We start from the raw sequence: 27,871 nt of genomic DNA on the forward strand, positions 1-27,871 counted from the left end.
TGACCAGCGTTCTTCCCTGGGTCCCCACTTCTGATTCGATGGGTGCTACTCACTTGGCAATTACATATTACTGGTTTCCTGAGCTTTCTTTTCATGTGCTATTAATATCAGATTATCATTTTAAAAATCCTTTCAGAGTATAACCGCTTCAAGGGAAGGACACCTGTCTCCCTTATAATTTTCCCAAGGCCAGGCATCATGGACTAAAGAATCGGAATTCATTTAACCTCTCCAGAACTCTCTCTCCACCCGTAAAAATGACACAACAATACATCACACTGTCCTACCAAGCACACACAACTGTTGCTTGGATCAGGAGAGACTAAATAATTCTTGCTTTCAGCCAATCCCTCACCTGGCGAATGACCACAGTGAGCTCCAGAATTCTTTGTTCTCAGGAACATATTCTTTTCTAAATAAGCCGTGGGATTAATTCTGCCACTTGGGAATAAAAATGTCACGGGCTGAAGCTGGTGTTTAACTGTGGCGGTGGTGGCTGCAGATCAGAGGGGGATTTTACTTCCAGTTTTCATACCAGAATAATCGCTCAGCTTCTCAGTTCTTTCACACAGATTATCTGTGTGAAGACACTCTTATCAGATAAGGGCCACCACTGACAGAAGGTGGTGATGCTTATTACCCTGCAAGTCCTGCAAGTGCCGGCAGCTCACAGGAGCCATGGGCCTGGACCCTGGGGACTGAGCATCAGCTGTGGATTGAGAGCACAGGAGACGTGCTCCCTGCAGGCCATGTCCTGACCGCCAGTGGACATTGGCCTTCACACACAGACTCCAGGGTCCGAGCTGAAGGCTGGGCAGACTGCTCAGAACAAGGAAGGCACAGCCCACACCTCTGAGCTGGCTTCTCATCCACAGAGATTCAAAACATCCTCACTCTACTGCTCCATACTAGAAGATCCTAGAGTTTGTAAAATGATAAATAAATACAGAGCAATGCCAGGACTTTTGAACGTATCCCTGTCCCTGCCCTCAGTAAGGCTGACCATCAAGAGACCCATGGAATCGGCTTGAGAAGCAGCATTCAATTCAGGTTCCCCAGACCCGCCAGTGCAAATAACAGCAACATCACTTACGAAAAGCCTAGAAAAATAGTACCAGCTGGGGGAAAAAAGTAACTTAAACAAACAAAAATACCAAAGTTGTGAGTGATTCAGACAGGGACACCGATAAGCAAGTCACCAGTTTGATTTTGCAAAAACATGGTTAGCGGAAGTCATAGTGCAATCTTGTTTCTCGAAGCTGAAAATTCAGAAATATGGTCAATTTGAGCCAAAATCAGTCTGGGAGGGGGATTCCCAAGGGCTGCAGAGCTGTCCTTTGGCATCCACAGCAGATAGGTGCCAGGACTCCCAACACGGACGTTCAAGTCCCTTGTGTCAAATGGTGTGGTATTAGAAGCTGTGCACGTCCCCCTGTATCTCTGGACCACTTTTAATATCGAATACAGTGTAAACACTATGCAAATAGTTATACGCTGTATTTGCTTAAGAAACAACATCCTGAAAAATGTCTGTGCACGTTCAGTACAGATACCATCTTTTTTCTGAATGGTTTTGATCTGTGGTGGGTGGATCTGCGGATGGAGACCACAGGAATGGAGGACCAACTCTGTACCTACTGGCCTCATCCATATCCCCCCGGACGGACTCCTAGATGGGACTGCATGGATGGGACTTGGGAACTTACTGATGTGACCTGCCACCTACAAAGTTAATCGTCAAGGGATAAAATGGGGCAAAGATGAATGAAACCCGTTAGAGAAGCAGCAGGTTCCACAGACTAGCAGATACTGCAGTTTGGACCTTGCAGAAGGTTCCTGACTTAGCTGCATTTCTGTTGCTTCCCACCTTTCTTTGGGGCGCAGGGGAAGATGGGAGGGACTCTTCTCACTCTCTTGTCCCTCTGTATTAAGTGCACTGTCTTCAATGTGCTTGGAAACTTCTGGAATAAAACCCATATGTGTCTAAAAGTTCCTTCTGGATTCTCCTGGCTTTCCATGCTCATTTTATTCCCTGTGTTTAAGATACACCATGATGTCCATGCTTCAATTTGGGGATTGTTCTTGGAACTAGCATTCGGTCAAAATGCTCAAGCAGAACCATTTGTACTGGGTTCTTGGAATCTGAAGAAGACAGATTGGCTGCAGGGTCCACAGCTGCAGAAGCAGAGAGAGACTTGTCAACTCCAGGTGACTATAACGTCACCATGGAGTCCCGCTGCGAGGCACACCCTGCTAGTGTCTGGAGCTCTCACAAATCTTGGGTTCCTGATAAGAAGTAGGAATTGGCCCAATTTTAACTTATTTTTTTTTTTAAATTAAGGGAATAAAGCATTTGTAAAGCATTAAGAGGATTTCCCATATTTCTAAATCTGGGCTGGTGGGGCCCTGTGTCATTTCTTGGATTAAATTACATTAACTCCAGGTTTGTAAGAACTGAGCCAACTTTCTGACCAACTCCAGGAAAGGTCGCCTTATTAATTGTGCCACTGTCACCTTATTTCTGACTCATGTGATACCTTTTAGTTGTAACATAAACACCCAGGAATTAGCCTTCCTCATAGGCACAGAGATCATAATTAATCTTTGAACTAGTCTTAGTTTGCTGTCATCAAATTGCTATTTCATATGCATCTGAAGGAAAAGATGGCGATACTTGGAAGGGACAGGAAGACCGGCCAGAGTAGAGGGGAGGAGGGTGATAATTACATTCTTGGCCATGATTTTCATGTAACCCATCCCTGAACCTTTCTGCAGACAATCTGGAAATATGCATCTGACAAAACCCTCACATCAACATCACAGGAACAGAATAGTGGAACAGAATGGACCTCTAATTTAATACTGGCTCCACCAAAAGCCAGCAGAAAGACCTGGGGCAAATTTATTTTTCTGATTATCAGTGTCCTTTTCTGTGAAGTGGTATTAACAACCGTATTTTGCAGGACTACTTAAATAGTGAGAAGTATATAAAAGTATCTAGCATGCCCAGCCCATAGTAAGTGCTCAATAAATAGCAGTTGTGGCTCAAATACTACTTTTATAATTACTATTGACAGCTTTGGCTTGAAGTTCATGAAGAGAGGAAATAGAAAAGACATTTATGAGTTTGTTTTTTAGTCTATTTTACTCAGTTAATTATTTAATATTTAACTGGTTAATTATTCATAGTCAAATAGCAGGCGTAATAAAAGTGTGCTTATTAAACAATAATTCTCTTCCCCAAGTCCCCTTGCCCCTGAAGCCCATGTGCACAGAGGGGAGAGTGCTGTCTCAGGGCCCCGTATTTTTCTTAAAAGGGACAGTTATGAGTGATCAGGCGACAGCCTCTTTCTAAAAAGCTGGTTTGGGGTTCTAAAGAGTTTAGGAGCACTGTCTCCACACCTCTGGACTGCAGTGGGCCCCAGAGTGTGCAGGATGGCCAGAGTGCTGGCCTACGGTAAGTGGAGGAGGCCTCCTGCAAGCTACCACACTATGCTGGCAGGGCCCCGGCAGGAAGCAGAGCAAGGTGCACAGCCCAGACAAAAAGTAAACCCGAGTCCCCCGGGCCAGGATGAAAGTCCCCGGGCTGGGGGAACTTCTTGTCCACCAGAGGAAGGCCAGGCCAGTCCTGCAGAAGGCAGCACCCTTCCCTTCCAAATGTCGCCCACAGAGTTCCTTTGTGCAGGTTTCTGTCTGTAGAAGACCCCCTCCTCTGCAGGGAGAGTACAGTTAAGACCCTCACAGGTGCCTAAAACAGGATGGTACCACGCCTAGATGTTCTATGTTTATTCCTACACAGAGAGAGAGAGAGAGAGAGAGAATTTTAACATTTATTTATTTTTTAGTTTTTGGCAGACACAACATCTTTGTTTGTATGTGGTGCTGAGGATTGAACCCGGGCCGCACACATGCCAGGCGAGCGCGCTACCGCTACCGCTTGAACCACATTCGCAGCCCCATCCATTTCCATCTTAATGAAGCTAAGATAATGGCCACACACAAAGTGGCCATTACTTTTGTAGTTGGATGGGCATCGACAAAACTGGCATAGACTTTTTTCATTCTTTGTATTTTCATAAAAAAGACTTGTTCTTACTGCAGATCTTAGCAACCTCAGAAAATGATTTTTTCTTTCCATATTAAATTGAGTGCTTTTATCTTTTTGCTTAAAGGAAACACTTATGGCTCCTGCTCTGTGTAATCTAATCTTCGAGAGGTGACTGATAAATCATGGGCTGTTATTATGATATTACTGCAACGCAAGCACTGTGATGTCATGACAGTAGATGTGATAACCAAGATGGCTTCTAAGGGCTAATGGGCAGGTAGCATATACAGCGTGGACCCGCTGGACTAAGGGATAATTTGTGTAGGTGGCACAGTGGTACAGGAAGTTTCATCATATTGCTCAGGGTAGTGCACAGTTTACAACTGATGCAATTGCTTATTTCTGGAGTCTTCCATTTAATATTTTTGGACCTCAGTTTACTGTGGGTAACGGAAACTGTGGAAAGAAAACTACAGATATGGGGGTGGCTACTGCAATAACTTTACACAAAATTTCTTCTCAGTTGGAGAGGTGATTTAAGAATCAGTGAATTGCAAGCATTGCTCCCATCCAGCAGGAATGACTGGGAAAGGCAGGATGAGTTTACAGTAGACAGTAAGTGTCCCCAGAGGCACTTCCGACACTGTCAATGGAGAGGCTGGAGAGCTGCTTGGCCTTGTAGACTCCTCCCTCCTTTTCACCACTCCCCACCTCTTTTGTTTAACATGAAGTCAAACTGTCCTTAAAAAAGAGAAGTAAACGATGAAAACATTCCCTCTGAAAGATTTAAAGGTCTGCAAGAAAAGAGAAGTTAGGGGCAGAGGACACACAGGATAACAACTACTTTTATGAGAAGAAAACTGAATTTATTAGAAAAAAGAGTGAATTAGTAAAGCCCGATAGAAGACATCTTCTTAAAACAAAGACACAGAGGTCAAATGACAAGACACCAAACTGATTGGGTCTAGAGGAAGGTGGGCACCCAAACTCAGGGCCTACATGTGTCTGAACGGGGAGAAAGAAGGAGAAGAATTTTAGGTAATCGGGAAGCAAAGATGACCTTGCACAAGTGCCCGTGTGAAAGGTTCAAAATGCACCAGGGCAAAGGGACAATCTACAGAATCCAGGTGGAGGCTTCTGCTCCTTGATCCTCTCTGACAGCCCGGACGACGCTCCCTGTCTGGAGAAGAGGTCGAGAACCAGGTGGAAGAGGCTGAGCAGAGCCACTGTTTCAGATCCTACTAACCCACCCGGGTGTGCATCCAACTGAGCACTTACTGAGCACTTACTATATACGGCCACTTCTCTGGTCCTGGGACAGAACACAGTAGGTGTGGCTCCTGTTCTCCGGAAGCACATGCACCACAGGAAGGCGAGCAGTCAACTAGGAGCAGATAAATGTCAGCGGGGCAGGTGTGTGCTCCCCCCAGCTGCTTCACTGGTCGGAGGGGTCTAAGCAGTGTTTTGGCAAGAAAGACAAGCACGAATGGGGGCTTAGTGTGTTGGCCATCCGGGGGTCTGGCTTATGGAAAAGGCATCATAATATATTTGGTTTACAACCACGGCAAGGCGGCACTTCTATACTTTATGACAGTTTCTGCCAATACATCTCACATAGGTGCTTTGCTAAGCACTGTTTCAGTGTTGGGGCTGCAGCGGGGACTGAGGTCCCCACCCTCACGGAGGCCACATCAGGTAGAATGAGACAGATGGCAAACGTGCAAACGTCCAGGGTAACGCTGCAGCTCAGCAGAGTGCAACGGGATCCAACATTGCAACCACCACAACGGCGCATGGGCACGCGGCCACTGCTTCACACGCTGAGCTGCTGGGTCGGGAACCTTCAGGATCCAGAGCAGAGCACCCTCCGACTTCGGCAAAGCCACGTGGGTGTCGTGTTAACCCCTGCCCTCTATTCTCTCTCTGTGTCTGACTCAACTGTTTGGTGTCAGGTTTTTTTTTTTTTTTTTTTTTAAATCAGTTCCTGACTCAATGAAATCCTTAATTTCATATGGGATACCTGGTGGGCTGGGAGTACATGATTTCATTTTAATTTTTAATTTAATTGAAAAAGCATCTTCATGCTCTTTTTCTGCTTGCATAAATAATTTATGCTTCTTATTAAAAACTTAAATATTGTAAAAAAAAAAAAAAAGAATACCAAATTCAGGGGAGTGAAAACCCCATAAATTCTAACACCTATAGATAACGCCCACAGTCAGTGGTGTGAAGCATCGGGTACTGATCCAATGTTTATACACATATACCAGCAGGCGGATGACACACGTATATTACACGAGGTCACACTGCTTGGTGCTTGGTGCCACACCCTTTTGCACGGGCCATCTTTCCCAGTACGACATGTAAGTGAATCTTCCTTTTAAAGGCCTGAAGATGCTGTAGTTCATCTAATCAAGATAGGGTGGCGCTATGACACGTTGCTTACTGCTACAAATCATGTTTTTGACAAACTTTATCTCCTAAGAGCTCTGTATTTCTTCTCCGTGATTAATCCCTTGAATAAAATCTTCAGATCAAATGGCATAAATATCTAAAATTTCAGCATATTGTCAAATGTCTCCCAGTCTCTCAATTTACATCTTCCTCAACAGTATAGGAGACTCTCTGTTTCTAGCCACCTTTATTAATATTCTTTCTAAAAATCATTTTTACCATTATTCATCTTATAAAAAATTCCGATTGTTTTAACTGCATGCCTAACTATTTAGAATAGCATATTAGACATACTTCCCTCTCATTCATGAAATAGTTATTCATCTACTATACCCATTTTGATATCAGAATATATATTTTCATGTTGTTGTTTAAAGGGTACTTGGGGTACTTAGAAAATTAATGGTCTGTCTTACTGACTCGGTTGTTTTCTCAACACAGTTTCCTCATCAAGCATGATATGGAAGGAATCCCTGATGAACAAGAAAACACAGAAGGAGAAAGAACTCTTGAGAACAAAAGGCAAGGGATACAATTTTATCACTGAAAAATGTCCAACATTTTTAAAGTGGGTGGCAGGCAAATTTTATTGCTTTGTGTGGCAAACTTTTCCAAATGTTGAATCAAAGAAACCTGATTTCTGAAAATATTTGTTGTCGTTAAAGCCTCATAGGTCAAGAGAGTAGTGTTCCAGTTGAACCATTAGGATGCGTGTGAGGGTCAGAGCGTGTGATTGTCCCCTGGGGAGACACCAAAGGAGATGAAGTTGAAGCCAAAGATGAGACACTCACCGACAGGAACCAGACCAGAGCCCAGAGCCCCAGGAAGAGTCATGTACACACACACACACACACACACACACACGTCCTTAGGGATCTCATGGAGGTGATGGAATGCCCTAAGACTGTACCATGGTGGTGGCTACAGAATCGCACACATTTACTAATTTACTAGGAATCATTGAATGACACACTTGAAGTGAGTTTGTTTTCAGATACATAAAGTTACATTTCAAAGCTGGTACTGAATTACCCCCTGCAGACCACAAGGAGAGGGTGGCCCTGAGAAGAGAAAGCCCTCTATGACTTGGGTGAGCAGCAGGTAGAGAAGTCACAGCAGGTTTGGGGGAAGGGTCCGAACCCACAAAGGGTGGCCCTGTGGCCGCAGGAGTGCAGAGCCTGCCTCGGGGAGGGCGGAGGTGACGCTGGGGTGGACAGAGTGTTCCAGCAGAGACAGAGACAGGATGTGGAATGGGGGGTGAGCACCCAGGTTGTGGGCCCTTTTGGAAACGGGCATGAACAGCAGGCCGGGGGCACCTCTCAGCCCCAGTGTCATGGTTAAGAACAGCTCTGGAAAGGAAGAGGGCAGGCACAGGGAGGAGCGCCAGTGAATTCTAGAGCACCCGGCTCAACCATTTCAAATGTCACCTTGTCCACACAACATGTGCATTTTAAGACTGTGATCTCACCAGGTATTTCTAGGCTCCTGGGGACCAAGAGAGAATAATACCATGAAAGAGTAGAAACACGCTTTGGAATGAGGACATGCGGACCCTGGACTGGAGAGGCTAACATCCTCCAAACTTCTGAAATGGGGATGTTCACCTGGAGAAGCCGGGTTAGCCGCCCAAGGCCTGAGAGTCGTCTGGAGGCTCATCTGGAACGTGGAATGCGGCTACTGTTTCCTAAGAGCAATAGGAACACCTAACTGGAGTTTTGAGAGGAGTAAGGAAGATGCTGTATTGGAACGTATTTCATAAATATGTGGCTTCCTGTAGAGCAAGAGCTTCAGCAGGAATCCCTAGGTGCAAACCCCAGCTACACACAGCTCCTGCATCGCCAGTTCTCTTGCATCTCCTGCTCCACTCTGGTCTCCTCTCCCTTCCTCCACTCCTCTGAGAATGATTTTTTCCCAAGAAGAACATCTTTTACACACTCTCCATCCTCATTGTGTTTAGCATCTACATATAAGAGAGAATATTTGGCCTTTGGTCCTTTGGAATTGGCTTATTTCACTTAGAATAATAGTCTCCGGTTCTCTCTGTTTTACCAGCAAATGCCATAATTTCATTCTTGTTTATGCCCGAGTAATATTCCATTGTGTATAGACACCACATTTTCTTTATCCATGAAGGGAGAAGTGATGGGAATGGGAAAGACAGTAGAATGAATCCGACATCACTTTCCTATGTTCATATATGATTACACCACCAATGAGACTCCACATCACATACATACAACCATAAGAAAGGTATCCTAATTCGAACAAGATGTCCTCTATGTGTGTATAACATGTCAAAGTACATGCTTCTGTCATGTGTACATAAAAAGAACAAAATTTTTTAAAAAAAGGAAGGGGAGAACAGGAGGACAGAGCAGAGACCACATGCTGTGATACAGCTGGGGCACGAGGAGCAGGTGAGGGCTAACGATGGGAGCCGGGACACCCTGCTCTGTCCCTGACCAGGCCGTGTGTGTGGTCTGCTGGGCCCCGGGTCCTTATTCGTGAATCCTCTCAGAGGAACTGCAAGTCAAAGTGTCTTGTGAAGAAGGGGTAAACCGGCTGCAGCTGGTCCTCTGGAGTGACAGGGACAGAAAGCATTCACTCTGGAAACTTGGATGCAATCGCCCACCAAGTCCTGATGCTTTTAGGTTCTGACCGTTTACTGCTGGGCTTTGGGGGACTCTTGTCCTTCCTTCTGGGTCTCCTCAGGAGGACAGGGTGGCCATTAAAACAAAATTACTCTGGCCTGAAGTGAGGCAGCCAAGCCTGCCACTGTGACTCCACTCCAGAGTTGCCCGGCCAGCCGGGGTTCGATCCCCAGATGGCCCCACAGCCCGGGGAAGTTAAGTTCTTGACCTCCAACTAATTCTAAACCCATCCATCATTCAGTGGAGTCCAACTCAGGGAAATGAGGGTAGGCAGCAGCCTGGGACAGCTCACCAATTCCATGCCGGGTTAACCTTTGCGACCTCCTTTCCTAACATGCCAATCGCCATCCAGTCTGACCCAAAGGGACCAGTGCTCTGCTCTGGCCTCCCCTGGCCTGGCTCCTCACAGGGACTTGTTGAGGCCATCCATCCAGGACCCTCATCCTCAGCATAGGAAGCAGGCTGGGTGCCTTGCAGGTGCCTGGCCCTGGGCTCTGCTCCTGTGGAGGCTTTCACCCCTCCCACGCACATGCTACCCTTCCAGCACATCTGGCTCAAGAAGAACTGAGTGGTTCCGGGGACATGGGCTCACTGCTGCCCCTTCCTTAGCCTTCCTTTCGGTCAATGTCTACAGCATTGATATGAAGAGCATGGAGCCCTCAGGCCACCGAGTAAGACCATGGTGAAGCCTTCTGAGGACAGACAGACCCTCTTTTTTCTTTGCTGCTGCGTCCCCAGTGTCTAGCTTAGTAAGGGGCTCATTAAAGAATCATGGAACAGCCGGGCATGGTGCTACATGCCTGTTATCCCAGCATCTCGGGAGGCTGAGGCAGGAGGATAGTGAGTTCAAAGCCAGCCTCAGCAAAAGGGAGGTGCTCAGCAACTCAGTGAGACCCTTTCTCTAAATAAAATACAAAATAGGGCTGGGGATGTGGCTCAGTGGTCGAGTGCCCCTTAATTCAAACCCTGGTACCAAAAAAAAAAAAAATCATGAAACAAACGAAGACCTTCCACATACATGAGGTAGAGTCAGATCGTGAGACTGATTCTTAAACGACCTGCCATAACAGACATTCTTGAAATGTTTTGTCACTTAGGCAGGAGAGTCTTCTGCTCCAGCCATGTGGGGTCAGCTCAGAATGTTTCTGGATTCTTCTCTGGGAACGGTGCTATGTCACAGTCCTCTGAATTCTCAGGAATGGGTGGTTGGGTGGGGAATCTCCTTGGTAAGCATAGATCTGAATCCAGAGACAGTCCAATGTCACTCAGAGCCAAGCCTCGATTGAAGTAGCCCAGAAAGCAGGAAAAGAGCTATTTTGGATGCAAGCCCAGGTTCAAGTGCAGGGTCCTCATGGCTCACCTTCTGTGCTTTCAGGACTAAAGTGGCTGCAGGAATGCTTGAGGGATGACGACATCATTAGACTGAGAATTTAGCTTTTCAAGACGACTCTCTCCAATTGCCTGCAAGTGATTCCTTAAATGCATGACAAATACCCCAAACATGTTCTTTTCAAAAATGAATCCAGCAGCTAACACATAGAATGAACTAAATCAATACCCACTGACCTAATTGTATTTATGGCGGTGACAGAATGCTAGTTTGGTTCCATGCAAATATAAATTTCACAACAAATTCGATGCTTTAAAATTAGCTCCGATAACACAATGCAACAGTAAGAGACGTGAGAACATGAAGAGCTCCCTCTCAGGACGGAGGAGACCGTGGGGGACGTTGAGAACACATCCCCAGAGGGTTTTCTAGCTGGGAGGAGAAGGAATTCACTAGATGTGGCTGGAGTTCCTTGTGATTGTGTTTCTTTGATTCTGAACGAAGAACCAGCAGTAGAGTCAGGATTATTTTGAGTAAATTTCAAGAAATTAAAACAAAGATTTTAAAAACAAATTATTAGACTAGGGGTCAGCCTGTTTACCCAGCACAGACAGATGGTTGTGTTTCTGCCGTTAGAGGAGTAACGCAGAAAGGCTTCCAAAGTTCCATGTGAGGCACGTTTGCCAAGAAAATGCTTCAGGTTGGCAGAAGGTAGGAACCCTGTATTGGGTAAATATTTAGCAACATGGAAGGATTTTCAACACTAATATCTTATTTGTAGTGGGATATGCTTTAGGGTCTGAAATCTCTTTTCTCATTCTCTTTTACAAGTGATGATAAAAAAAATCAAAACATAATCACCTGTTGAGGATGAATCCTGCACCTGTGCAACAATATTTCCAACGAGCCAACTCCCTAATTACAATGGAGAAGCGCTGGCGTGAGGAAGCGGCCACTCTCTACCATTCCAGCACCAGGCTCCGGGCGCGGCGACAAAGGGCCATTGGTACAACCACCAAATCTGCGACAATAATCTTTTTTAATCCTGTCTGCACAACCAACAGCTCCATCTGGAGCTCAGTGATTGACTCCAGCCAAAATCGAAGGGGCTTCAGCTCAGGGCATCCAGGGTAGCCCTGTGGAAGGCAGAAGTCACAGCCCATCAGCACTGGGTTGGTCACCGAGAGGGGCTGCAGGACAGCTGGCTTTGCACAGGGTGTTGAGCTCAAGGGGCACAGACATATCAACACTGAACTCTTCTCTAAATGAGCGCACTGTGCTGGTAAGGAGACAGGGATCTACAAATGCAGGTAAGCAGAAGCAAAACTGTCCCTTGGTCACCTGAGGCACAGAGGCAGCAGTGTTGGGCAGGATACTCAGAATTGATTCTGATGGCAGAGGTCACCGAGACCAGCAGTAATTCAGGAATATCTGAGAGAAGAAAGGTGTCAGCATTGGTTGAGGGTCTGTGCTAAGTTCCCACGTGGGTCCTCGAGTCCCTGGGTCTCATCTCCTTCCCAGGAACATCCTGGGAGAGTCACTAGATGCTGCCAGGACTTTCTACCTGAAGGAAGCTTCCCATTCTTCCCAAAGTGTCTTGTCCAACCTACTCCAGGCCCACCATCCGAGTCTTCTCTCTGCAGGTTTTAAAGGAGCTGATAGAGGCCTGAGCCCCACCCCATAGGAATCTGCAGGCCCCAAGGCTGGTCACCAGGAGAGGTCCTCGGGCTTTTTTCCTAGGAGGAAAGATAGTGCCCAGAGACCTGGGTCCTTGCACCGCCTTGGCTGGGGTAAGCATCCCATTTACCTGGCCTCGAATGCCTCTCTACCCCCCAGCTAAATACAAGGCTCATTTACAACTCGCTTCAGTCCCTGTATGTAGGGATGGATAGCTGGCCATACACCTTCGACAGCTGGCAGGCCTTTCACTTGGTTCCCTTTCCTTCTGCATCTATGAAAGTGCTGCAAAGACCAGGTCTTGGCCATGACCTCCCTGCAGGCCCTGTCCAGATGCACGGAGAAGTCAGCCACCCTGCACCAGCTGAGGTGGCCCATGCAGAGCAGATGTTCCTAGAGTCTGTGTCCTGCCTGGCCCGGCCCTGGGAGCTTGCACAGCATCACTGAAGCAGGCCCTGGGGGTTACTTAAGAAAAAACAAAAAATCTAGAAAAATTAGCTTCAGCACTACCAGCTCCAATAGGCAGCATATGCAACCACCTGGCCCAGCTCCTGCAGGTCAGATGTGTTCTACACACAGGTTTCAGCTGGTTTGTTCCAGGCCTGAGCACCAGAAGTCACAATAGTCTCCAAAGTATTCAAAATGATGGCTGCTCCTGCAGCATTTGTGCAGCCTGCCTGGAGCTCTCTCCACCCGGAGAACACGCCCCCTTCCTCTTCCTCTGGCCTCTGCTCCTCTGTCCCCTCCCACAGACCTGTGACAGTCTGCATGCAGTACCTTAGCCAGTACCTGGCACTGAATGAGGCTCAGTGAATATATTTGTTCAAAGAATAAAGGAACATACAACTGATCAAAGAGAGGAAGCAGGGGGGTTAGCAGCATGTGCCGAGAGCAGCAGCAGAACTCAGGCCACGTGCTCCAGTATGGCTCTGCTCAGCTCCAAATAACCAGCAGGGACGATGACCGGCAGCCTGGCCTTCCTCTGCTCCCCCCTGCATTCTCTCTTCTGCACCAGTGTCAGTGTTTTCCGTCTGACCGTCTGGTACCCAGGTGTCTGTCCATGACTTGTTACCCGCTGACAGTGCTTTGATGGATCTCGGTGGGTACCGTACAGACATGTGCACACACACACACATACAGAATGAGGGACCTACAGGGAGTCCTGGGCTGTATGTTTTCTCTCATATGTGGAAGCTAGAAGGGGGAAAAAGGAAAAAAAAAGGGCGGGGGGAATCTCATGAAAATAAAAGGAAGACCAGCAGGATACAGGAAGGGGCCCAGGGAGAGGTGGGAGGGGAGGGCAAGGGGAGCTTCTAGGGAAAAATATCGACAAATTATGTTCATTGCACGTACGAACATGTCACCATGAATCCCACTATTATGTATAGTTATTAGGCACCAATTAAAATTTAAAATAAAATTAAGAAGGAGAGCTTAGAAAAGCCACCTCCACAGATGCCTTTCCTCCTCAAACCTTCTGGAACTCGGACTTCTTTCTCATGCCCAACTTCCACAAGCTTATAGTTTTAGCACTTGTTGGCCAGGGAATGACGGAAGAGTTACGTTTAATACAATGGCACTCTGAAATGAACACGCCACCCTTAATAACCAGAGGGGAACGGGGTTTAAATGAAGTCTGGCCGCTCCGTCTGGATCATCCTGAATTTGGTTAGGAGAAGAGGAGGCCCTGAGAAATATTCTTGCTGGACTCTGGTTGACGCAGAGGTGGGTGAGTGATGTTCCCCTCTGGGGCCAGCTCCAGATGCCCACTAGTGATGACACGAGGAAGCTCTGGCAGTTTCCCTTTATAACGGCTAGAGGAGAACAGGTTGACTTCTGACTCCCAGACCTAGGGATTTAGACAGGCAGTGATGATGTTTGAATCCTAAATTCACCTCACACACAGTTAGGGTAACGGGCACCTCCACAGACGTTCACTTAGGTCCTATGTGGAAGCTCTACTTGTCATGTCTAATGATCTCCCTTCACAATCAGAAGGCGAGGATCAGGGATGTGGAGACTTGGGCTTTGTGAGTGTCCGTGGGCACCTGTGTAGGGGTTCAGGGAGGCCTGTCCTCCAGAACCTGGCCACTTTCCAGTAAAGGGAACATCTCCGTTGCATCTTCCTGGCATCTCAGAACCTGAAATCTCGATGGTTCTATTTTTACCAGATATTACAAACTAACTTCTAAAAAAAAAACCAACTGAGATGAAACTCATATAATATAAAAATCACCATTTAAAACATTTAAAAACACAAAATTCAATGCTTTTTGGCTTATTCACAAGGTCATGTGACCATCACCACCACCCGATTGCAGAATGTTTTCATCACCCTGAAAGCAAACCCTGTGCTTCCCACTCTGACCTTTGCCCATCTCCTAAAAATCACTAGCTACATCCCGCCTCTGTGGACCCGCCCATCGGGGACATTTCACACATATGGAATCATCCGACATGACATGTGACCTTGGTGCCTGGCTTCTTTTGCATGGCAAATGCTTTTGAAGTTCACCCATGTTGTAGCAGGTATCAGTGTATGCCCACTTATTATTCCATTATGGTGGAACAGGATTTCCTGGGGGACTCTACCTCAATTTGCTTATCCATGCATCAGTGGAGAGACACTTGGGTTGCTTTTGCTCTTTGGGTATTATGGACAATGCCACTCTGAACATCATGCACGCATTTCTGGGTGAGCCTGGATACACACCTTGGAATTACTAAAGCATATGATGGCTCTGCTTTAATTATTAAGGGACCATCAACTGTTTCCCTTAATCCTTTCACCATTTCATCAGCAATGGTTGGGGTTCCCATCTGCCCACATCACTGCCAACACTTGTTTTCTTTATTCTAGCCATCTTAGTGGGTGTGCTATTTCATGCAGGTTCTTTGGTTTTGAGAGAGAGTCTTCCTATGTTGCCTAGGCTGGGACTCACAATCCTCCTGCCTCAGCCTACCCAGAGGCTGAGATCACAGGGGCACACCACCACACCTGGCTAGCTCATTGTGGCTTTAATTTACATTTCCCGAATGACCAATGACATTGACCATCTTTTCATGTAGTTATTGGTGGTTTGTACATCTTCTTTGGAGAAATGTCTTTTCAAACCCTTTGCCCAAAATTTTAATTGAGTTCTCTTTTTATTGTTGAGTGGTAAGAGTTTTTTATATATGCTGGATAAGAGACTCCTATCAGATTTGTGACTTGCAAGTATTTTCTCCAATATTATGGTTTTAGTTTCCCTTGTTGATACTGTCCTTTGAAACACAAAAGTTTGAAATTTTGATGAAGTCCAATTTAATCTACTTTTCCTTTTGTCACTTGTGCTTTTTGGTATCATATTTAAGAAACCACTGCCCAATCCAAGGTCATGAATACTTACACCTAAATATCATTCTAAGAGTTTATAGTTTTTGATCTAAAATTTAGGTTTTGATCCATTTTGGTTTAATTTTTTAATATATTGCAAAGTACAGGTTTGATTTTTTTCTTTTGCATGAGGACACCCAGTTGTCCCAGCACCATTTGTTGAAAAGATTATTATTTCCCCCATTGAATGGAGTTGATATCTTCACACACAAAAAAATCAATTGATCATGGAATGATGGATTTATTTATAGATTCTCATTCTGTTACATTGATCTCTACAACAGCCTTATGCCAGTAGCACAATGTCTAGATTGTTGCTACTTTGTGAAAGTTTTAAAGTCCGGATGTGTGAGTCAATCTTGTTCTTCTCAAGGTTGTTTTGGTTTTGGTGGCCCTCTTGCATTTCCCTCTGTATTTTAAGATTGGCTTGTCCATTTATGTGCAAAAGGCCCTGGCATTTTGATAAGAATTGCACTGAATGTGTAGATAAATTTGGGGAGTCCTGTCATCTTACCAATCTTAATTAAGTATTTCAATCATGCTTTGTAGTTTCTAGTGTAAAAATAACGTATTTCCTTTGAGAACTTTATTCTTAAGCATGTGACTCTTTCAATAGTACTGAAGATAGAATTTTTTCCTTAAATTTCATTTTTGTTTACTCATTACAAGTGTATAGAAATGAAACTGGATTTTTGTATATGGATTGTGTCTCCAGCCACAAATTGTTATTGTCTTCATGGTACACATTTATGGGGTTCAGTGTGATATCTCAATACACGCACACAGTGTGTACTGCTCAGACTGGGGTGCCGAGTCCTGGAGGGAACCAGGGTCAGAGTCCCCTCATTTGATCATCATACATACACACATACACATATATACAATATGTGTGTGTGTGTATATGTGTGAATTATCATATTGCATCTCATAAATATGTGCGATTATTACTGCTTAACCCAAAATTTTAAAAATGTGTAAGGTTGATGAAAATGCTCAATAATTTTTAAAACAACAGGAAGATGATCAATATGTTAATAATATCACATACCAGTGCGGTGGTTCACATTTTTTTAAAAGGAATTTTCACAAATTAAAAAAATAATCTGGGAGAGTGACTCCGCAGCTATTGTGATGAATGCCCACTCATATTATTAATATCCTCGAAGAAACTGAAGCTCAGAAACTTTCCCCAAGACACAACATTAGCAAAGGATGGCGCCAGAAACAGGGCTCAGGTTTCATTACTTCCAGTTTACGTTCTCAGGCATGATTCTGTGGGAAATTTCCTCTAATTATACTGAAATGAGAGCCACAGAGGACATCATTTTAAGGTCCCATCAAAACTAGAATCCCACTCTCTGAAGCCCCACTGCAGCCACCCGAGCATTTAACGGGCATCTGGTCGTCATCCGTGGCGATGGGCTGTCTTCACCACCGGGGCAGCAGGATTTATGGCCGTCTCCATACTCCAGCTCCAGACAGCGAACCCAGCAACCCTCCCATTTCCCTGCTCCCCGGTAGAGCGAAACTGCTGGGAAGAGCTGCGCGACTCCCTGCTCTGAACCCCTCTGCCTGGCTCCAGGCAGGGCGCTGAGCTGAGGCTCCTCGGGTGTCCTGGTGGCTCAGGCTCCATCTTGAAGGAATCTTTTAGCACTGTTTCCCTTGGTCGTTCAAAACCCTCTCCACCTGCCAGTCAGATCGCTTACCCTCAGGTCCCCTTCTTCCCTGAGGGCTGCTCCACCCCTATTTCCTGTGCATGATCCTTCTCTGACCTTGAAACACCTGAAAAAAGTTCTTAAGTTTTGGGTCAATCTCATCCTGGTCAAATGTATCCTGCTAACCTACAACTTTCCTTTAATTCCAAACTTGGGTATGGAACTGTTTCCCAGTTACCTCCTAGAGAGCACCCCAGGTTTCACGCATCTGACACGGAGCCCTTGACTTCCACTACCAACCTGCTTGCCCTCCATCTTCCCCACCCTGGATAATGGCACCCTCGACCTTCCGGGGTGTTCAGATCAAAACCTCAGACTCCTCTTGATCTTGGACACAGAATCTTCCAGGGAATCTGTCAGTGCAACCAAGTGACAGCAAGACCACTTACTCCCTCAGTTGTTAGGTCTCTGCTCATCTGTCACATCGGTAGAGAGAGCTGCCCTGGTTGCCTGTTCCTCAATAGTACTTGCCCGTCGCACTGTATACCCCAACTCTGCCTTATTTTTCTTCTTAGCACTCATCACTGCCTCACACTTACTCTATTTGTTGCTTCATGAGAACAGGGAACTATCTCTGTTCCCTTCGTGCTGTGTCTTAAGGCAGGGCTCGGCAAACAGTGGCCTCCTGGATAAACAGGTCTGCCACCTGCTACCTTTTCTTTCCAAATAAAGTTTTATTGGCATGCGGCTGCACCTATTCACACACTACTGCCATCTATGGTGGCTTCTGTGCTACAGAGGCATAATAACTAAGTTCTCCTGACAGAGACAGGCCTTCCATAGAACAAGCCTGCTTCCAACTTGGCTTCAGATTGGGGCCTAGAAGATAGTGAGGGTCTATGGAAGGGGACTGAGTGCACTTGTTCAACGAATGAATGAATAAAATAGAAGAAGAGACAACATTTGCATTATTTTTATTTTTTAGATACTGGGGATTGAACCCAGGGATGCTTAATCATTGAGCCACATCCCCAGCCCTTGTTTTTTTATTTATTTTGAGACAGGGTCTCACTAAGTTGCTCAGGGCCTTGATAAGTTGCTGAGGCTGGCTTCCAACTTGTGATCCTCCTGCCTCAGCCTCCCTAGTTGCTGGGATTACCAGCCTGTGGTCTTGCATTGCTTTTAGATTAACCAAGCGCAGCAAAACATTAATAGAAAGACTGTTCTGCACTTAATATAAATCCAAACACAGAGAAAAGATATCATTTTGTTTTCTGGAAGCTGGAAAGTTATGGCACTTCCTTTGACATGATACGAGAGAAAGGCTGAGATGCACATCGCTGGCCTGTGTGACACTTAGGCTCAATCTAGGACTTTACTACCTGGGGATTTCAGTCCCCGTAAACAAATATGCACATACCCAAATCTACTGCTGCAGAAACCTGAAAGTTTTCACTCTTAAATTATTTATGCCAGTGTTGAAATTTCAATCTCTCCTTGGGCATGCAGACCATCATTCCCTGGGCTAGGGCCTCTCCCTGGAGCAGCACAGGTGAAGGTTTGTATCAATTTCACCAAAGTCCCTGTCCTGTAAACATCTAGAGGAAGGCTAGTGGACACTGTAAAAAAAGAAAGATGCTATGTTGTAAAGGCACTAATTCAGACAGAGAGAGGGGGTGGGAGGGAGGGAGGGGAGAGAGAGATCCGGAAACTTCTTCACCACGGCCTGGGGCTCTGTGGTTCTCAAGGGCCCTGGCTGGAAAGCAGCTGCTCAGTTCCTTCCCTACTTTCCTCTCAGGGTGACATCAAAGGCTCAAACCTCCCCTAGTGTCTGACATTTCAATGGTAATTAGGCTCCCAGAGAAATACCTCAGCCCCAGGACATGCACACACAACATTCAGGAGGAATTCAGAGATGAGATGTCGGTAGGTACAATCATGATCCAGACCCTTAACAAGCCTCAAGATGCTTTCCACTAAAAGCTTGCAGGTATCCAGAAGTACCTCCCTACAAGGGCCAGAAATAGATTGGAGAAAAGGGTGACCAGGAAAGAGAGAGAGGGGGGGGGAGAGGAGAGAGAGAGAGAGAGAGAGAGAGAGAGAGAGAGAGAGAGAGAGAGAAAATTCACAAATTCTTCTTTTGGCTTATATGGAGGATCTGTTTTCCTAAGTTTGGATATTTTCCAGACAAATCATTTCAACATTCAAAAAGTGCTTAGAATACAACCAGAGATAAAAAAAAATGTGCTCTATATGTGTACTATGAATTGTAATGCATTCCGCCATCATATATAACAAATTGGAATTAAAATATTAGAAAGAAAAAGTCCTTAGGGAAGGTTTCAAAATCCATTACAACTCACCCCCCCCACCCCCAGCAACTCAGCAGCCTCCTCCCAACACCGAGGATGACCCTCCACCTTTCTCCCTAACCTTGGAGATTCTGAACGCGGTTGGGCACCACCCCATTCTCTGAAGCCTGCCCATTCCAGGGGCCTTGAGCATGGCCAGTGTCCACGGATGGCAGGCAGACAACGCTCAACGGGGAGTACAAAGGAACATGCTGCAGTTTGGGTGGGGGTGAACTCACCCTCTCTCAGGACCTGTCACTGACATGAGAACAAAGGGTCACCAACACAAGAGGGCTCCTGTCAGCCTCACGCTGGCCAAAGACCAGGTCACCCCCAGTCCCTGGTAAAATGCATGTTCTTTTCTCAACCAAACAACATCGTTGTTCAAATCATCTGTGATCAGTCCTTTAGCCTGACTGTCTTTCTAGAATTCAGATATAATTTGAGGCTCTTCTTTGCACAAATTTCCAGAAAAGGAAAGAACTAGTCACGAGGTGACTCTGAACATGTGGGTCTAGATACTAGACTAAGGCCTTCTCCTTCTGCTCTGTAGTTCATGTCAGGGCCCCACAAAAAGGGAAAGTGATTCAAGAGGGTCTCCTATGTCTGCCTGGGTAGGAAATCAACACTTCCTTTTGAGGACCTACTAAGTGCTTAGCAGACACTGTGTCTTGTAGCATCCATTGCAAGGAGCCCTTAGGGAACCTGGACAATGCACCTGTCAATCACAGCCAACCCAAACAACCCAGCACTGCCAGGACTTTATCTTCTTGGACGTCTTCTCACCTAGAAATGTGATTCTGGTGAGCTGCGGGGTCTGCAGTCTCCAGCACCCTCTCTGATGGTCTGGGGGATCCTTCAGGTCTTGGGGTGAGTGTGAGCACGTGTCAGTATAGTGATACCCTGTCGTGTAACCTTTGCAGGCTCCAAATCTGATAAAGCACAGGAGGGCCCATGAAGGCCTGTGGAGGTCACAGCACAGGAGGGAGGTGACAGACATAAATCCTGGAAGTACCTCCCTACACGGGCAGAAACAGATTGGAGCAAAGGGTGACCTGGAGGTGAATGGGCTGGCAGGACAAACCGCAAGAGCCAGGAAGCTCGATCCATGTACGCTGGACATAGATAGGGATGATGTTAGACTAACACGAGTTTCTATTTCTGCACTTTAAAATCTCAGGCTATCGGCACGAGGGGAACCAAGCCCTATAAGGCGTTAGAATACAAGCGCCATTTTCTTACTGAATAAGGTGGACTTTATTCTCTTAGCCAGTTTTTATTGAGAGATCTAAAGTAAGAATATAGCAAATCTAATGGTCCTGCCCTAAAATTTAGTCCAAACCCTTTAAATTACCTTTTTTTTTTTAAACAGACTATTTCTGTCATGAGTACATTCTAAGTTATCAGAGTCTAAAAATTGGTAGTGACCTGATAAACAGGTCATAGTAGGATCTTTTTTTCTTTGCAAATATGTCCTTATCACCTTGAATATTCCCAGCCTCACTCCTTAGCTCAGGCTCTGCAGCCGCCTCTTGGGGGTTGGGGGGATCTTAACTATAGCTTCTCAAACCGTGTCTTGTTGAGCGTATATGCACAGCCGTGGCATAGGACCCCCTGATGTTTTATTCTCTTCTGTTGATTATTTTTGTCCTTGCTAGTGTCCTGGCAGCCATCGGGGGATACACAAGTGGGAAACGCAGGGAAGAGAGAGGCAGAGGGCCTGGCTGGATCTGTCTGTTCCTAATCAAACCCTGGCTAAGTCACCCCCAGGTCTAATCAAGTGACACCCTATAACAGGAGGTGCATGCAATAGAGAGTAGAGATTTACAGCAAAGGACTCAACAAGGAATGGGGTTTTATGGCACTACCTTGGTGCCACACTTGCATTAAGGAGCCATTTCGAAATTTAAAATTATAGCACAGTGGTGGATTCAGCCTGTCTTCATAAGGACAGCGCTGGCTCAAACATTATACCAAATCTCTAAAAATTACCTGTAAAGGTTACAACGACCTCGGATGGCAGAAAGATTAGCTTAGAATAAAACTTTACTCTCGCCTTCTCCCTTTCCTCCTTTTACAATGGAATCTCATCAGAAGTTCTACAGAGCCATGAAAGAGGGACCATTTTATCTGACTTCGTTTCCAGCAGGTACTTACAAGTTACAGAAAATAGCACAGATGAAAGGCCTTTCAGCCGTCTGTTCTTCTGCTGAATATGTGGAAGGCTTTAGAACTCTTCAGAAACCTTCTGTTTCCATACATGCAAGGAATTCTGGGAGTTTGAGTCGGTTTAAACGTTTAAGAAGTTAGGATCTGAGTTCACCTAGAGCCAGACATCCCATTTACGTATTTCCTGCGTGGCATGCCCAAGTGCTCACTGAATGACTCCTCTCAACTTCCGCATGAGTTTTGCCCCATGTTGGGTGAATTCTGCACAAGAATGTCAGGGAGATGACATCTGTGTTCTTGGTCCCATCAGCCAGAATGCCAGCTCTGCCACTTTTGTTCTGTGCCCTTGGGAAAGTTATTTAATCTCAGTTCCCCCATCTGTAAATGGGATCTGATAATAGTATCTGACCCACAGGGCTGATGTGAGGTTTGCACAAGATATCAGACCCAAAGCCACTCCCAGCACTAGGCCACTGACCAGTATTTTCCCCTCATTCATGGTTTCCATCACCCATGTTCAGCCCTGGTCTAAAAATATTATTTAGGAAATTCTAGAATTAAATGAAAAATATGATTCACATCACTTTTATGACAGCACATTGTTGGAATTGTTCTATTTGGTTATTGGTTATTGTTGCTTGTCTGTTACTGGCCTAATTAGTAAGTCAAACTTCATCATTGGTATGTATATGTAGGAAAAAATCTGAACAGACAGGGATTAGTAATGTGCATGGCTTCAGGTATCTGAGGAACATCTTAGAATACAGCGCCTATGGATAACGGAGGACTGCTGTATTTCCTTAAATGTTGCTTGGGGCTATTACAACAATTAACATAATCAAGAGTGAGGGACAGAATATTGACGCTCAGATAACATAAGGTGATTAAAAAGCAAGTGTAACTGAGCCCGTGGTACGGGATCAGGCAGGTAAGTATCTGTGACAAATGTGTCTTCCCAGAAGCCAGAGAGGTGTGGGGCCAGTAAACACAACACACACTGAAAAGCATCTGCAGCTTTCACGCCACAGGGCTATGAAGTCAGATAGTAAAAAAATAAACTATAACTTCAATGGACTCCTTTTATGCCAACTCGATATAAAACATTTAGAGGATTCGGGCTTGTTTTCCGGACGGATTCCACATGCCACGGAGCTTTGTCAAACCTGAGTGGCTGTGGCTGGGTTCCCGCCACGCCATCTGTTCCTGACACTTGGTCTCATTAGGACGACTCTTTTTATTGATACACAGAGTAATGCCTCTCCTACCATCGCAGCTAAGCATTATTTATTGTATCTATATATACAACAATATTAACACAGTCGAGCACCAAGATGGGTACTTGAGGGCATCATTAAAATCAGCCAGTGTTCAGCAAGAGATTTAATGATGGATTTAATAGTACTAAATGGGGAAAAATGCCCTTGGCCTTTACATTCTCATTTAAAAACATATAAAAGAGCAGTAATTCAGGCAGTTAGACTTCTCTCAAAGATTCTGCTCTAAATCACAGCTGGCAATGGGAGGCCACGGCTGCACGTTGGCTCCTACCCCTCTCCCTCTGACCGGAGCCAGAAGGGCCTCGATGGGTCATAATTAGCAAACTGCTCAAAAACTCAACCCTTTAAATCAGAGACCAATGAGCGCCAGGCTGAAGCCATGAGGGTACAGAACAAGCAAAAGTGATGAGCAAGGCGTTCCCTGGAGGTGGTCTCATCTGGAAGCTGTGCCCACGACACCTCAACACGCCACACCGGTAGCTGCAGAAACACCGTACTCTGCCTTCGGAGGAAGCCTTCTGGTTGGACTGTCTGGTTCACGAGGCTTCAAGGCAACCTGCTTCTCCCACCCGCTTCCTGCTTGTGCCCCACCTCTTGACACGGGCAGAGCGTGAATTTCTGTTTCAGAAACACGTAATTTAGCCACCTAATTATCAACTCCCTAAGATGTCTGTTCTGGAGAGTTCCTATGTGGGAGTGGGAAGGCTAAACCTTTCTAATTAGAAGACAGAAGGCTGGGTTTCAAATGAGGATGGACAGTTTGGGCAGAGCAGAAAAAGAAAAACCCTGAAGTTCAGGGTCAGGCGGGGGGCTTGGAGCTTGCTCAGTTATGCACCGGCTCTGTGATCAGACGCTGGGGGTCCTCTGACTCTGCTTCCTCGTCTGTAAGTCACCTCCTGTACGTGTTACGACACTTCCCATCCTTAGAAAACACAGACTAGAGCAAGTGAAATGCTTTATACAATGCTTGGCATTTGCAATTTTTTTTGCCCTGAGATGGGGGGTGGGGTGGGCATCTGGCTAACTTGCTGAGGCTGGCCTCGAACTCTCAGTCCTCCTGCCTCAACCTCCCGAGGAGCTGGGATTACAGGTGTGTATCACCCTGCCCAATTGGCATTCATAATTTCATTAAGAAGTCATTGAGGATTCAGGCTACGGGTCCTGTTTTCCTCTCAAGGAATCCTTGAAATCATGAAAAGGTGACCAGAATAGCAATATGAATGCCTTCCCTTAGCTTTTCTAACAGGCCACTCTAGATGACTCTTCCTCGCTCCTGCATTAGGAGACATTTCACTTTGGAAATGCTGACAGCACCATCTGGATTCCATCAGGGGAAGCTGGTGACCACACTGCTCAGGGACTCCGTGGCTGCATCCAGGGGTCATTGCCACCCCACTGAGTCCTTCCCCCTCTTGCTGAGGTCTTATCAGGAAAAATTAAGATCCAAGGCAGAAGCACAAACTCTGCGAATTCAAAGATAGCCACAAAATGATCTTCTTTGCATTTTAAAGCAAATTACAGAATCGCTCAACTAATTCCAACAGTGAGAGCAACGTAGACCCAGTCGCCAATCACAGGCACAGACTCTGGTGATGATACCAAGATTAGAGTGTGGATGGAGCTCGGGCAGAAACGAGTGCAAAGTGATTGACGGCTCATCAGAAAACACACATGCTCCCATATGAAGCTCTTGCCTCCGAGAAATTCTTCCATCGAAATGACTATTCAAGCATTTACCATCCTGCCTCGGAAATATTGCAAGGGAATGTCTCTTGGCAAAAATGTGTATCCAGCAGAGATAAGAAATGTGACAGCAACATCAGATTCTTGAAGTTCCTGGAAAGCTTATACAGGAAAGGCTGGGTCACAGGTACTGCCACACATATGACCAAGAAGCAGGCTGACCTGGTCATGACAGCATCGAATGGTAGCATCCAGGACTAAACCACCAAAAATGAATTCATAACACCACTCTAGTCTTTGCAACCTCCATACACAATGTGCCCAGGGATTTGGACCTTTTGAATGAAATGCTCTCAATAGAGCTTCTGTGAATGAATGAGGGATCTGATTTGTGTTACCCTGAGAACTGTTTATGCATCTGAAGGTAAAATGTTTCCCCTGCGGAGCACTATTTGCTTTTATAATTTTATTAACAATATCCACAAAAAGACGAGTAAGTTCTATGGTGGTTTTTAACCAGGGACATGTCTGAGACATTTTTAGTTTGCATCATGGAGGGGCTGTTATTGGCATCTAGTGGATACAGGCCAAGGGTGTTGCTAAATCTCATAGTGCATGGGACAGTCTCCACCCCAAAGAGTTATCTGGCCCAAAATATCAAGAGAGCTAAGGCTGAGAAAGCTTAAGAAACAGTCCACAATCCTCCTGCTAGTTACTTACTAGCAGTGAAAACATGTCTAAGACTTGTGCTTGATAGCGGCTTTGCTCAAAATAGCCCCAAACTGGAAACTCAACATCTCCATTGACAAAGGAATAATGGATAACACAGCAGGATACACTCATTCAACAGAATAGTTCTCAGAAGGAAGGAGAATGATCGGAGATACATAAAATATGGATGACCCTCAAAAACATCCGGATAAGTGAAAGAAGATAGGTACGAAGAGTACACCCAAATTTGAGTCTGTACAGGTGACATTCTAGAACTGGACTTGCAAAACTAGTCCATGGTGACACGTAGTAACGTGCATATATATGGGGTTCAAGGTGATGCTGTAAGCATGTGCATATACGCTGCGTACTGACTGAATCTGGGCAATTACTATATCCATCTCCTTAAATATTTAGAATTTCTCTGCGGAGAGAACATTCAAAATCCTCTCTTCCAATTATTTCGAAACACCGAAATACATCGTAACTATAGCTTTCCCTCTTTTTATTATCATTGGAAATGTGTTGAAAATTAGTTGTCAGTCTTCATTGTTCACGGATCCCATATTTGTGAATTCCCCCACTCACTAAAAGATATTTGCGTCCCAAACGGCATACTCATAGTGCTTTCAAGGTCATGTAAGGACGAGGGCCAAATGGTGCATGTTGGAACTGCTCAATGTGCCTGCTCCCGGCGAAGGTTGGACACAACAGCATCTGCCTTCCTACAGCTCTCACTCTGGAAATGAAGACTCTTCCTGGGCGTGTTCAGCACCATATATTTTGAATTTTAGGCTTTAGGTTGGTGATTTTGATGGTTAAAATAGCCCCAAACACAGTGCCGGAGTGCTCTCATGTTGCTAAGCGCATGAAGGCTGTGGTGTCTCCCATGGAGACAATACGTGTGGCAGGTAAGTTTGGTGCCCACAGGCAAAACAGCGGAGCTGGCATGAGGTGGATGCCAGTGAGTTAACCCTATGTATCAGATAGGGTGTCCTGAAACAGAGTGATGAACCGAAGAAGTTTATCAATAAGTACAATTTGGATGCTGCAACGAACAAACTATTCAATTCCCTTCTATATTGGTCATTTCTCATATAGACAGCCCTCCATTCCTTGGATTTCACATCCTTGGTTTCAACCAACTTTGGATTGAAAACACTTGGAAAAAAAAAACAATATATCTGTACTGATTACATACACTCTTCCCATGCAATACCCTAAACAATACAACTATTTACACATGATTACACTGTCAGTAACCTAGAGCTGCTTTAAAGTGTATGGGAGGGGTTTCATGCAAATACTAGGCCATTTCAGCAAGGGACTTGAGCACCTGCCAATTGTTATCCACTGGGTTCCTGGAACCGGTTCCTCAGGGTCTCTGGCCCAGACTGGCTAGCACTGGTGAGAGTGTCTAGTTTTGCCTTCTTTGTTACATTAGGAGGAAAGCAATTTCTTGTTCATTGTTAAGGACAGTGTTACTACAGGCTTTTTGTAGACGTCCTTTATCAGCTGGTGAAGTTTCCATATATCCCTCGTTTTCTCTTTGTTAATATGTATTTTACACTGGGCTTGTTGGCACACGCCTGTCATCTCAGGAGGCTGAAGCAGGAGGATCGCCAAGTTCAAAGCCAGCCTCAGCCATTTAGTGAGGCCCTAAGCAACTTAGTGAGACCCTGTATCAAAATAAAAAATATAAAAGGGGATGCTGCTGCTCAGTAGTTAAGGGCCCCTGGGTTCAATCTCTGGTACAAAAATTATTATATATACTTTACATTTTGTCAAATGCATTTTCTGCATCTATAAAATGACCATATGACTTTTTCTCCTTCATCCTGTGAATGTAGACAATTACCTTGATTGATTTTTACATTAAACCTTCCTGGCATTCCTGGAATAACCTACTTCTTATATTTTTCTGAAGACTGGTGTCTATGTAAATGAAGGGTCCTTGTCCAGAGTTTTGCTCTGGCTTCCGGTTATCAGGCTAATGCTACCTTTATCAAAGTATTAGGGAAATGTTTCCTCCTCTTGTGTTCTGAATAATTTGTTTGTGATTAATATTATTTTTCCTTAATTGGTAAAATTTATAAGCAAAGCCATCTGATCATAGAGAACTACAGATTCAATTTCTTTAACAGGACTATGAGAAATTCTATTTTTCTGGAGTACATTTGGTAACCTCTGTTTTAAAATAAACCTGCCTCTCACCTGAGTTGTCAGATCTATGGGCATAACATTATATCATAGCATCTTATCATTATCTATAATCTCTGTGGGGATGTCCTCTCTTCCACCACTGATACTGACCATTTGTGTGTTCTCTTCGTGGTTAATCCACTTAGAAGCTGGTGAATCTTATTGATCTTTTCAAAGAAATTGCTTTAGTTTTCACAAAATTTCCCTATACTCTATCCATTTTCTTTCTTTTCCTTTTTTTTTTTTTTTGTCCATGGAATGATTGCAGGGGTACTTAACAGGGAGCC

This window comes from Callospermophilus lateralis, unplaced genomic scaffold (genome assembly GCF_048772815.1).
Source record: "Callospermophilus lateralis isolate mCalLat2 unplaced genomic scaffold, mCalLat2.hap1 Scaffold_79, whole genome shotgun sequence".
NCBI classification, from domain to species: Eukaryota; Metazoa; Chordata; class Mammalia; order Rodentia; family Sciuridae; genus Callospermophilus; species Callospermophilus lateralis.